This window comes from Hordeum vulgare, chromosome 7H (assembly GCF_904849725.1).
Source record: "Hordeum vulgare subsp. vulgare chromosome 7H, MorexV3_pseudomolecules_assembly, whole genome shotgun sequence".
Lineage (NCBI taxonomy): Eukaryota > Viridiplantae > Streptophyta > Magnoliopsida > Poales > Poaceae > Hordeum > Hordeum vulgare.
In genome coordinates, this window is record NC_058524.1 from 29367607 (window position 1) to 29381826 (window position 14220).

Consider the following 14220-nt stretch of genomic DNA (forward strand, 5'->3'; position numbering starts at 1 on the left):
GAGGAAGGTTGTAGATACATAGAGTAACGGGCCAGGTGCTGTGACTGCAACTCTGCTCCCCAAAAGGATTCATGCCATGTGTACTCAGACCTAACCATAAGTTCCTTGCGTCAGCTGCAAATCTCGGGAACTCTCTCTCGATTTTTCTCCACTGCCGACCATCAACGGTGTGCCTCAACTTATCGTCTTTCATACGATCTTCCATGTGCCATCGCAACAACTTCGCATGATCTTTATTTCTGAACAGACGTTTCAACCATAGTATTATAGGAGCATACCACATCACCTTGGCAGGAACCCTCTTCCTGGGTGGCTCGCCCTCAATATCACCAGGGTCATCTTTTCTGATCTTATACCGCAATGCAGTGCATACCGAGCATTTATCCATATTCTCGTACTTCTCACCGCGGTAGAGGATGCAGTCATTAGGGCATGCATGTATCTTCTGCACGTCTAATCCTAGAGGGCAGACAAGCTTTTTTGCTTCGTACGTGCTGGCGGGCAATTCGTTCTTTCTTGGAAGCATCTTCTTCATCAGTACCAGCAACTTTTCGAATGACGAGTCAGTCACACCGGTCTCTGCCTTCCACTTCAGCAATTCCAGTGTGCTACCCAGCTTCTTCTCGCCATCTTCACAAGTTGGGTACAACAATTTGTTGTGGTCCTGTAACATCTGCTCGAACTGCAACCTCTCCTTTTCTGTGTCGCAACCTCGCCGTGCATCAGAAATGACCCGACCAAGATCATCAGCGGGCTCATCTGGTTCTCGTTCTTCATCCTGATCTTCTTCTTCATTGTCTTCCATTGCGGTATCAGCATACTCAGGGAACATAGATCGGTAGTTGTCATCATCGTTCTCTTCTTCTTCATCGTCGTCTTCCATCATAACCCCTCTTTCTCCGTGCTTGGTCCAAACATTATAGCCCGACATAAAACCGGACCGAAGCAGGTGGCTCTGAATGACTCTTGAGGAAGTGTAATCCTTCTCATTCCGACATTCAACACATGGACAAAACATATAGCCACCACCATGCTTGTTCGCATCGGCTGCATCTCGAAAAGAATGCACACCTTCTCTGTAAGCGGCTGTGCGTCGATCACCGTACATCCATGGATGGCTCATCTGCGTTATACGACAGTATATCAAATACAATCACGATCCTAAAAATTAGTACCGCACGGTCTAAACGAGGAAATATAGTTGCTAACCTTTTAGAATAAGTAGAAATAAAGAGGAAGAGGTTTAAGCGTGGCTTGGGCATCTCATATCGTAGTTGTGTTCGGTGAACTGAAGCGGCATCACTCTAACACACATTTCAACAAACACCTCTAGTGCATCAAAAAAAGTGGAGAGCAAGCATCCACCCACAATCCTCCATCCAAGAAAAATGCAACGAAGAGGGGAGAGGGGGGTTGTGCTATATATAGGCAGAGGACTTTAGTCCCGGTTTGAGACACAAACCGGGACTAAAGGTGGCGCACATGCGGGCTGCCCACCGTGTAGCCCTTTAGTCCCGGTTTGGGACACGAACCGGGACTAAATGCTCCTTACGGGCCGGGACTAAAGCCTCGAGGGAGGCATTGGGAATTGGGGCGACGTGGCCGTGCCTTTAGTCCCGGCCCAGAGGCAGGCCGGGACTAAAGGGTCCCGGCCAAAGGCCCGTTTTCTACTAGTGCTCCCCCTCCTCCCCCTCCTTCATCCTCAGGTAGTAGGTGTAGGCAGGGCCGGGCCAACCATGGTGCCAAATGTGCCACTTGCACAGGGCCCATAATTTTAAGGGGCCCCAAATTTAGTATATAGAACTAGTAGTATTTCTCAAAAAAATATCATACTCACTGGAATTAGGACTAAGTCGATCGGAAGCTGGGATTGGGCCCGAGACGAGACCATCAAACATATGTGCTTGATCGGTATTTTTCAAAAAAAAAAAGAGGAAACAGCTCGATCGATAATATGGAAACGCTACCGTCGGTCTAAAAAGCATACCGTCGCTATAGGCAACATGATCGTCTCGTTGCCTTCGTCTCATCAGATCGATCGCATTTAGACTGTTGTCGCCGTTGCCTTCGTACCTTCCTCTCCCAAATTTCAAAGTCGTCGCTTCGTCGGATCGATTCGTGACCGATTCTAGCCTTCAAGTGCTTAGTGAGTCCTCTTTTTCGATTAACTTCGACTCCTATTCCTAGTTCTGAATTTCTTAGTTAACTTTTGGCAGGGATCGTTACTTCGTTAGAAATCGGTATTTACCTCCTCGGTTAAAGATCATAGTTTAGCAATTTAATCAAACATGACCCAAAATTAGGTAAGTTATATGGTTTGTCTAACATCCAAACATTGATGACTGATATCCAATTAATATATGCTACTTTATAATTAATTTAATTTAATTCATATTTTTTATCTTATGCTTCAATAATACAGATTTGCGTTATCGTGGAAAATATTAGTCTGGTTTCTATAATTACTTGTTAATTCATTTTTTCAGTGAGATAGGGCCCTATTTTTTAGTTTCGTACAAGGCCTCAGATTTTGCCGGCCCGGCCCTGGGTGTAGGTAGTCATGGTCGTTGCTGATGTCCATGGGAAGCAACACAGTCATGGGGTGAAGGGAGTGCACGATCAAGCATGGGTGTTTATATTGACCCGATCATCAGGTATATACGTACATATATGTTGTTTGTGCCGGAGATACGGAATAACACTACAGCAGTACGTACGTAGCGCGGCCGCAGTTCATGGAATGGGAATATTAGTGGCAGAGGCAGGCGTGGCTACTCTCTATTGGCTCGGCATACAGTGTTATTTGCTGTGTTGGCTCTAGCGTGGGACCACTGAAAACGCCGCTTTCTTTGAAGATCAAGACCATCTTTTTGGCAGCTTCTACGCGCGACCGTCTCCCTTGTGAGCTATGTGGGATGTGGCATCCCCTGACATCTGTAACGGGATCTTACAAATTGGATTCTTGGTACGTTTGCGGATGTGTTTGGATGCATCCGTGGATATAGTTCGGACTTTTCATAAATCCACATCTTCATATCCGCATATCTTGTATCCGGCATCATATATTCATACAGTTCAATAGAATGTAGTATGTAGATCATTAACTGATCAAAATTGACAGCAAACGAACATATAAACCGATATCAAATGGGCATAATTCACGTAAACATCAACAAACGATCACCAAAAGGCATAATTCACATAGCCGGCACATGGCACCTTCGTCGCGCTCCTCGTCGACGTCGTCGTTCGTGATGGCCTCCCACACTCGAAGGGATCGAAGAATAATCTTCATCTTCACCGCTCACACGCCGTAGTTGGCGTCGGTGAGCATTGGTACTGGCTGGGGATGTTGCGATGCACCTGAACGTTGCCGCCGCCCGTTCCCCAACCACTGGTTGCTGACTTGCCGCCCTTCTTCACCTTGTCGCTGTTCTTGTTCGCCTTGGCACCGCCGTTGCCGGACTTGATCGATTCAGCATCGCTATCCGCCATCGTAGATAGTAGATCGTGAAGGCTATAGATACCAATTATTGGCTTTGATCCCTAGATCGAATCATCCAGAAGCTACCACGTACTTGTAAGCAAAGCTAACAAGCAAGCAAGCTAGCAGCTTGATGGATTTTGCATGCAACACATACGTACGCGACCTGGTAAAAGCTGGATCGAATCGATCGTAGATGGATACTCTCGACGGGTTTTCTGCGACTTAGCGAACGAAGGCACCGAATCGATGGATTGCAAACAGGCTCGTGTCAAGCCTTGCTTTTTTGCTTTAATTTGTATTATTTTGCTGGTGTATACAAGGTTGGGATACACGCATATATATATACATACGATGTACTGCTACCTGTCCGACTCGGAGTACTACACGTCTACAACTAATACTACTGCAGTTGGAGTACTACTCAGACTAGTAGAATCGTGTTTAACTCTAATAATGACATGCCGGGCAATTGACGCAAGGCTCATAAGAGCATGTGTTAATAATATAGCTAATTATTGGTTATAAGATATTGTCATATGATCTATAGCCAACATATATATGTACTCATATAATAAGGTTGGTTATAACACTAGTAGAAAATGGGTCTTTCGGCCGAAGCCCAAAACCACATTAGCCCCGGTTCAAACTAAAACCAGGACCAATGCCTGGCATTGGTCCCTGTTCGAACTGCCAGGCCCTAGCGGGACAATAGCCCCGGTTCGGTTCGATGCATTAGCCCCGGTTTGCGCTAAAAACCGAGACTAAAGATCCAACGACTAACGTGTGGTGTGCCACGATGGTGGCAACCGTTCGTATCCCCCTTTAGTCCCGGTTGGTGGTTCAACCCGGGACTAAAGGTCTGACACGTGGCCTGCCGTAGTGGTGGCAACCGTTGGTATCCCACTTTAGTCCCGGTTGGTGGCTCAATCCGGGACTAAAGGCCCAAACGATTTGCATCCCGCTTCCCAAAACCACAACCGAAGCACAGTCTCTGTCGCTATTTCTCTGTTCTTCTTCCTCTCTCGCTCTCGCTCTGTTCTTCTCCTCTCTCGCTCTGTTCTTCCCCTCTCTTTTTTCCTTCTCTTCTTCCACCATGCCAACTAGCTTTGGAGAGGTGCTCGCACATGGCAAGACCAAGCTCGATGTCGTGTATACAAACGAGAGCGGGGAGGTGCCGCATTTTTTTAGACAGTTGAAGGAACGATGGCTTGACTCCGCAGTGGATCATGAGAAGTTCTTGGGGCTTGATCTGGAGTACACGACCGATCAACGCGGTGTTGTCGTCATCCAACTATGTTTCAAACACCATGTCTTGATCTTCCAATGGACGAGGTATGTTTTGAGGCTTTCTTTGATCCAAGGTTATGAAAATTGCATATATGTATATGTATATATATATATATATGTATATATATATATATATATATATATATGTATATATATATATATATATATATATATATATGTATATATATATATATATATAGTGATTTCTTTAAGTTTCATTGGATAGCAATATGCAGTTTCTATATATGTTTCATTGAATAGTTAATTGAGGGTTTCTTGATCAATTCATAGGATATGAAAATTGCATAGAATCGATAGCTATACGTTACATTTTGGAATCCTATAATAAGGTTGGTTATACGGTCGACTATTAGATTTGTATTTTTTGTCATCTTCTTTCTATCTTTTTTTCACGTTTATTGCATCTGTGTAAGAACACGCATGTAGCTCAGTTTTTGTATTAGATCGTACTCCCCTTACTTTTTCGTGTCTTTTTTTCTTCACATAGAAAAAATTTACCATGTAAGCGGATATAAACCTGCTATTGTACTTGCTTTGCTTTAAGGCGAAGAATATGGCTGCACGAATATGATCTAGACCAAGGTATCCAAGTATCTTTCCCCAGTGTAACTGTGTAATGATGACGATGGCACGCGGCAGTGAAACTCGAGCGCGAGGAAAGAACGTAGGATTTCAAAATCCTAGATTATTCGTTCGGTAATTTGATATGTTGTATGTTGTTTTTCCTCTAGTGGTGTTATGTGAACGTCGACTACATAACACTTCACCATTATTTGGGCCTAGATAAAGGCATTGGAAAGTAGTAAGTAGATGATGGGTTGCTACAGTGACAGAAGCTTAAACCCTAGTTTATGCGTTGCTTCGTAAGGGGCTGATTTGGATCCACTAGTTTAATGCTATGCATGGTTAGACTTTGTCTTAATTCTTCTTTCGTATTTGCGGATGCTTGCGAGAGGGGTTAATCATAAGTGGGATGCTTGTCCAAGTAAGGGCAGTACCCAAGCGTCGGTCCATCCACATATCAAACTATCAAAGTAACGAACGCGAATCATATAAACATGATGAACTAGCATGACAGAAATTCCCGTGTGTCCTCGGGAGCGTTTTTCCTCCTATAAGACTTTGTCCAGGCTTGTCCCATGCTACAAAAGGCATTGGGCCACTTTGCTGCACCGTTGCTACTTTTTTTACTTGTTGCTCGCTACGAATCATCTCACCACACAATCACTTGTTACCGACAATTTCAGTGCTTGCAGATATTTCCTTGCTGAAAACCACTTGCCAGATCCTTCTGCTCCTCGTTGGGTTCGACACTGTTACTTATCGAAAGGACTACGATTGATCCCCTATACTTGTGGGTCATCAAGACTCTTTTCTGGCGTTGTTGCCGGGGAGTGAAGCGCCTTTGGTAAGTGGAACTTGGTAAGGAAACATTCATATAGTGTGCTGAATTTTATTGTCAATTGTCACCATGGATACTAATCCTTTGAGGGGCTTGTTCGGGGTATCTTCACCTTGAACGGAAGCACGAATGGTTCCTCCTCAACCTGCTGCACCTACTGAAAATATTTTCTTTGAATTTCCTTCGGGTATGCTTGAGAAACTGCTGGCTAATCCTTTTACAGGAGATGGAACATCACACCCAGACTTGCATCTAATCTATGTAGATGAAGTTTGTGGTTTATTTAAGCTTGCAGGTGTGCCCGAGGATGAGGTCAAGAAGAAGGTCTTTCCTTTATCTTTGAAGGATAAGGCGTTGACATGGTATAGGCTATGTAATGATACTGGAACATGGGACTACAATCGGTTGAAATTGGAATTTCATCAAAAGTTTTATCCTATGCATTTAGTACATCGTGATCAAAATTATATTTACAATTTTTTGCCTCGTGACAGAGAAAGCATCGCTCAAGCTTGGAGGAGGCTTAAATCAATGTTATATTCATGCCCCAATCATGAGCTCTCGAGAGAAATTATCATTCAGAACTTCTATGCTCGGCTTTCTCATGATGATCGCACCATGCTTGACACTTCTTGTACCGGTTCTTTTATGAAGAGAGATATTGACTTCAAATGGAATTTATTGAAGAGAATTAAACGCAACTCTGAAGATTGGGAGCTTGAAGAAGGTAAGGAGTCAGGTATAAATTTCACGTTTGATTGCGTTAAATCCTTTGTTGAGACAAATACCTTTAGTGATTTTAGCGCTAAGTATGGACTCGACTCTGAGATAGTAGCTTCATTGTGTGAATCCTTTGCTGCTCATATTGATCTCCCCAAAGAGAAGTGGTTCAAATATCATCCTCCTTTAGAAATCAATGTAGTTAAACCCAATCCAGTTGAAGAGAAAGTCATTGCCTATAATGATCCAGTTGTTCCGAGTGCTTACATTGAGAAACCACCTTTCCCTGTTAGGATAAATGATCATTCTAAAGCTTCAACTGTGATACGTAGAGGCTATATTAGAACACCTACACCCCCTGAGCAAATTAGAGTTGAACCTAGCATTGCTATTATCAAAGATCTTCTGTCCGACGATGTTGAGGGACATAATATTCACTTCTATGAAGATGCTGCTAGAATTGCTAAACCTCACGTTAGAGACAAACACAGGCCTGTTGTTGGCATGCCTGTGGTTTCTCATAAGATAGGAAATCATTGTTATCATGGCTTATGTGACGTGGGTGCTAGTGTTAGTGCAATACCTCAATCCTTATATGATGAAATCAAAGACGAGATTGCACCTATTGAGATAGAGCCTATTGATGTCATTATTCAGCTTGCCAATAGAGATACTATCTGCCCTGTGGGAATTGTTAGCGATGTTGAAGTCTTGTGTGGTAAAACGAAGTATCCTGCTGATTTCTTCGTTCTTGCTACCGCACAAGATAGGTTTTGTCCCATCATATTTGGCAGACCTTTTCTCAATACTGTCAATGCTCATATTGATTGTGAGAAGCAAACTGTCACTGTTGGTTTTGAAGGTGTGTCACACGAGTTCAATTTCTCTAAGTTTGGTAGACAACCTCATGAAAAGGAGTTGCCTAGCAGGGATAAAACTATTGCCTTAGCCTCTATTGCCGTGCCTTCTACTGATCCCTTAGAGCAATACTTGCTTGAGCATGAAAATGATATGCATATGGATGAAAGGGATGAGATAGATAGAGTTGTCTTAGAACAATATCCTATCCTTAAGAATAACTTGCCTGTTGAACTGCTTGGGGATCCACCCCCACCAAAGGGTGATCCTATGTTCGAGCCTAAACAGTTTCCAGATACTCTTAAGTATGCCTATCTTGATGAAAAGGAGATATATCCTGTTATTATTAGTGCTAGCCTCTCGGAGCATGAAGAAAAGAAGTTACTAAAAACTCTGAGGAAGCACCGTGCTGCTATTGGATATACTCTTGATGATCTTAAGGGCATTAGTCCCACTCTATGCCAGCACAAGATTAAAACTGATCCTGATTTCAAACGAGTTGCTGATCATCAAAGGAGACTGAATCCTAAGATGAAAGAAGTAGTAAGAAAAGAAATATTAAAGCTACTTGAAGCAGGTATTATCTATCCTATTGCTCATAGCGATTGGGTGAGTCTGGTGCATTGCCTTCCTAAGAAGGGAAGAATTACCGTTGTCCCTAATGATACGGATGAATTGATCCCACACAGGATTATTACTCGCTATAGGATGGTGATCGATTTTAGAAAACTGAATACAGCCACTAGGAAAGATCATTACCCTCTGCCTTTTATCGACCAAATGCTAGAAAGGTTGTCTAAACACACACACTTCTGCTTTCTAGACGGTTATTCTGGTTTCTCCCAAATACCAGTTGCACAATCTGATGAGGAGAAAACCACTTTCACCTGCCCTTTCGGTACCTTTGCTTACATACGTATGCCTTTTGGCTTGTGTAATGCACCTGCCACCTTTCAAAGATGTATGATGGCTATATTCTCTGGCTTTTGTGAAAAAATTGTCGAGGTTTTCATGGATGACTTCTCCGTTTACGGGTCTTCCTTTGATGATTGCCTCAGCAACCTTGATCGAGTCTTGCGTAGATGTAAAGGCACCAATCTTGTCTTGAATTGGGAGAAGTGCCACTTTATGGTTAATGAAGGCATCGTCTTAGGACCTAAAATTTCTGAAAGAGGTACTGAAGTCGATAAGGCTAAGGTTGATGCAATCGAGAAAATGCCATACCCCATAGATATCAAAGGTATAAGAAGTTCCCTTGGTCATGCTAGTTTCTATAGAAGGTTCGTTAAAGACTTCTCTAAAATTTCTAGGCCTCTTACCAATCTCTTGCAAAATGATATTCCTTTTTTCTTTGACAAGGATTGTGAGGAAGCCTTCGAAATACTTAAGAGGGCTTTGATAACTGCACCTATTGTTCAACCACCTGATTGGAACTTACCTTTTGAGATCATGTGTGACGCTAGTGATTATGCTGTTGGTGCTGTTCTAGGGCAAAGAGTCGTTAAGAAGTTGAATGTTATTCACTGTGCTAGTAAAACTCTAGACAGTGCCCAGAGAAACTATGCCACTATGGAGAAGGAATTTTTAGCAGTCGTGTTTGCATGTGAAAAGTTCAGGTCTTATATAGTTGATTCCAAAGTCATTATTCACACTGATCACGCTGCTATTAACTACCTCATGGAGAAGAAGGACGCTAAACCTAGAATTATCAGATGGGTTCTCTTGCTACAAGAATTTGATTTGCACGTTGTCGACAGAAAGGGTGCTGATAACCCAGTAGCAGATAACTTGTCTAGGTTGGAGAACGTTCTTGATGACCCACAACATATTGATGATAGCTTTCCTGATGAGCAATCGAATGTCATCAATGCTTCACGTAGTGCACCGTGGTATGCTGATTATGCAAACTATATCGTTGCCAAATATATACCACCTAGTTTCACGTACCAGCAAAAGAAGAAATTCTTCTTTGACTTGAGACACTACTTTTGGGATGATCCTCACCTTTATAAGGAAGGAGTAGATGGTGTTATTAGACGTTGTGTACCTGAACATGAAGAGGGACATATCCTACAGAAGTGTCACTCCGAGGCCTACGGAGGACACCATGCGGGAGATAGAACTGCGCACAAGGTATTGCAATCAGGTTTCTATTGGCCCACTCTCTTCAAGGATGCCCGTAAGTTTGTCTTGTCTTGTGACGAATGTCAAAGAATAGGTAATATTAGCAAACGTCAGGAAATGCCTATGAACTACTCACTTGTCATTGAACCATTTGATGTGTGGGGCTTTGATTATATGGGACCTTTTCCAAAATCCAATGGGTATACTCACATCTTAGTTGCTGTTGATTACATCACTAAGTGGGTAGAAGCTATCCCCACTAGTAGTGCTGATCACAACACCTCTGTCAAGATGCTGAAAGTAGTTATCTTCCCAAGATTTGGAGTCCCTAGATATCTAATGACCGACGGTGGTTCATACTTCATTCATGGTGCTTTCCGTAAAACGCTTGCTAAGTACGATGTCAACCATAGAATTGTGTCTCCCTATCACCCTCAGTCCAATGGTCAAGTAGAGCTAAGTAATAGAGAGATTAAACTGATTCTGCAAAAGACTGTCAACAGGTCTAGAAAGAATTGGTCTAAGAAGCTCGATGATGCACTGTGGGCTTATAGAACTGCCTATAAGAATCCCATGGGCATGTCTCCATACAAAATGGTGTATGGGAAAGCATGTCACTTACCTCTTGAGCTAGAGCATAAAGCTTATTGGGCAATCAAAGAGCTCAACTTTGATTTCAAACTTGCCGGTGAGAAGAGGTTATTTGATATTAGCTCGCTTGATGAGTGGAGAACTCAGGCATATGAGAATGCCAAGCTGTTCAAAGAGAAGGTTAAGAGGTGGCATGATAAGAGGATACAAAAGCGTGAGTTCAATGTAGGTGATTACGTCTTGCTATATAACTCTCGTTTAAGATTCTTTGCAGGCAAGCTTCTCTCTAAATGGGAAGGTCCCTATGTTGTTGAGGAAGTATATCGTTCCGGTGCTATCAAGATCAACAACACGGAAGGTAATTGTCCGAGAGAGGTAAATGGGGAGAGAATCAAGCATTATATCTCAGGTACTCCCATCAATGTTGAAAGCAATATCATCAATACCATAACTCCGGAGGAATACCTAAGGGATGTTTACCAGCCTGTTTCAGACTCCAAAAACGAAGAGGTATGTGATTCGGTAAGAAAACAGAGTCCAAAACTTTTCCAGTAGGAAATTTTCTCTGTTTTGGAATATTTGAAAAAATACAAAAATTGGAAGTAGTCCGGAAAGTGCGCGAGGAGGCGACAAGCCTACACGACGCGGCCCACCCCCTGGCCACGCCGTGAGGGCTTGTGGCCACCTCGTGCGCCTCCCGGACTCCGTTTTCGTGCAGGGTACTCCTTCTGGTCTAAAAAAAATCATTATATATACTCTCGTTTGGTCTGACCCCTACATCACGCAGATTTCCTCTGTTTTTCGTTTCGAGCCTGTTTTCTGCCGTGGATCTAGGTCAAGATGTCTTCCCAGGAATCTGTGGGGAGAACAACCTCCGTCAAATCTATGGAGAAGTTCATGCTGATCTGAAAAGGATGGAGGTCATGGAGGCTAAGGAGAGGCTACCTAAAGAAACCAAGGGCAAAGCTAAGGAGAAGGATCAGGCATGGGACGAAGTGCAATCTATGCTCAACAAAGAAGAAGTTGAAGAAGTGGATTTCCTCCAACCTTACCTCCACCTACTGTCTCCATCTTTGATTAAACTCTTGAGGTTTTGCAAAACAACTCGTGGTCGTAATACTTGTCTCACTCGTAAAGTTGTTTTGCTGGAGAAACATATCACATATCTCCAAGGTATAAATCAAAGACTGATGGCCCTCTTGGAGTCAAAGATTGCAACAACTACTCCACGATCACCACCAAAGGAAGACAACTGAGCATTGGTATGGGCAATCCCCTTGGCTTGTGCCAAGCTTGGGGGAGTTGCCCCGGTATCGTATCACCATCACATCTTTTGCTATTACCTTTGTTTTAGTTTTCCTTTTTAGTTTTCTTTTTCTCTAGTAGTTTAAAAGTCTTAGTGTTTTAGTCTTGAGTTTTGCTTTGTGTCACCCCCGATGTATTCGAGCTCGTGAGCCATATAATAAAGAGTGTCTTAGTTGAAGGGCTTTGCCTCTTGCCATGATCAAAAGAGTGAGAATATAGAACAAAAGCACGGAAGATCATGTAATGATCTTATGAGAAGTGATGGCTTCACATATAAAAAGAATCAGGATTGAAACTTGTTGAGGGTAGGCAAACGTAGACCTTGGTCAGGGTTGCAATTAATAGGAAGTGATAAAGAAGGAGAGGTTCACATATAAATATATCATCTCTGACACCATCTATGATTGTGAACACTCACTAAACTATTGCATGCCTAGAAGTAGATGTTGGACAAGGAAAACAACATAATGAATTGTGTTTGCTTGGCTGTGAACAATGTTATATGATTATAGATCCCTTAGCATGTGACGATTACTTCCACCTCATATTAGCCAAAACCTCCCGCACCAAGTAGAGATACTACTTGTGCATCCATAAACCTTCAAACCAGTTTTACCATGAGTGTCCACCATACCTACCTATGGATTGAATAAGATCCTTCAAGTAAGTTGTCATCGGTGCAAGAAATAAAAATTGCTCTCTAATATGTATGATCTATTAGTGTGTGGAAAATAAGCTTTCTACGAACCTGTGATGAGGAAGACATAAAAGCGACAGACTGCATAATAAAGTTCTTTATCACAGGAGGCAATATAAAGTGACGTTCCTCCGCACTAAGAGGACACACATCCAAACCTCAAAAGCGCATGACAACCTCTGCTTCCCTCTGCGAAGGGCCTATCTTGTACCTTTACTTTTTGCCCTTCAAAGAGTCATGGTGATCTTCACCAATTCCTTATTTCGCCTTTATCTTGGCTAACGTCATATGCTTGGGAAAGATCTATATTCATATGTCAACTTGGAGGTAGGCATTCATGAATTATTATTGTTGTCATTACCCTTGAGGTGAGCAGTTGGGAGGCAGAACTATAAGCCCCTATCTTTCTCCGTGTCCAGCTAAAACTTTGATCTCATGAGTACCACGTGAGTTGTAGCAATTGTAGAGAACGAAAGAATGATTGAGTATGTGGATTTGCTTTACAAGATCTTATTTGACTCTTTCTGATGCTGTGATAAATTGCAATTGCTTCAATGACTAAAGGCTATCGGTTGTTACTTCTCGGTAAGGTTCTTGATCCATGCTTTACTTTGTGAAGGAATTATCACTTTAGCATGAGAGATTATATGTTGGTATTGCTGTTCTAATCTTGATCATGATGCATGCATGTTCGTATCTTGTTTTGTCCACACCTCTCTCCCTAAACATGTGGACATATTTATTGAGCTCGGCTTTCAGGACAAGCGAGGTCTAAGCTTGGGGGAGTTGATACGTCCATCTTGCATCATGTTTTCATGTTGATATTTATCGCTTCTTTGGCTGTTATTTCACTTCATGGTACAATTCTTATGCCTTCTCTCTCTTATTTTGCAAGGTTTACATGAAGAGGGAGAATGCCGACAACTGGAATTCTGGCCTGAAAGTGGAGCAAAGTTGAGATACCTATTCTGCGCAACTCCAAACGCCGTAAAAATCAACGAGGATTTTTTTCACGATTTATCAAAAATACTGGGCCGAAGAAGTGCGAGAGGGGCACCAGGGGGTGCCCACTGATACGTCTCCATCGTATTTACTTTTCCAAACTCTTTTGCCCTTGTTTTGGACTCTAATTTGCATGATTTGAACGGAACTAACCTGGACTGACGTTGTTTTCAGCAGAATTACCTAGGTGTTATTTTTGTGCAGAAATCAAAGTTCTCCAAACGTCCTGAAAATCTACGGGGAGCAGTTTCGGAAAATATAAAAAATAGCTGCGCCAAGTTCCACCCGAGGGGGTGGGCCAGTGGGCCACAAGCCCTGGCTCCGCCACCACCCCCCTAGTGGCGGTGGGCAGGCTTGTGGGGCCCACACGGCTCTGCCGCCCCCAACCTCAGGTCTATAAGTTCACTTTCGTCCTAGAAAAAATAAAAAGAGAAGTTTTCGTCGCGTTTGCGATACGGAGCCGCCGCCACCACCTGTTCTTCATCTGGAGTGTAGATCTGGAGTCCGTCTTGGGCTCCGGAGAGGGGAAATCGTCGCCATCGTCATCATCAACCTTCTTCCCTCTCCAATTCCATGAAGCTCTTCGTCGTTCGTCAGTAAACTATTCGTAGGCTCGCTGGGCGGTGATGAGTAGGATGAGATCTATCATGTAATCGAGTTAGTTTTGATGGGGATTGATCCCTAGTATCCACTATGTTCTGAGATTGATGTTGCTACTACTTTGCC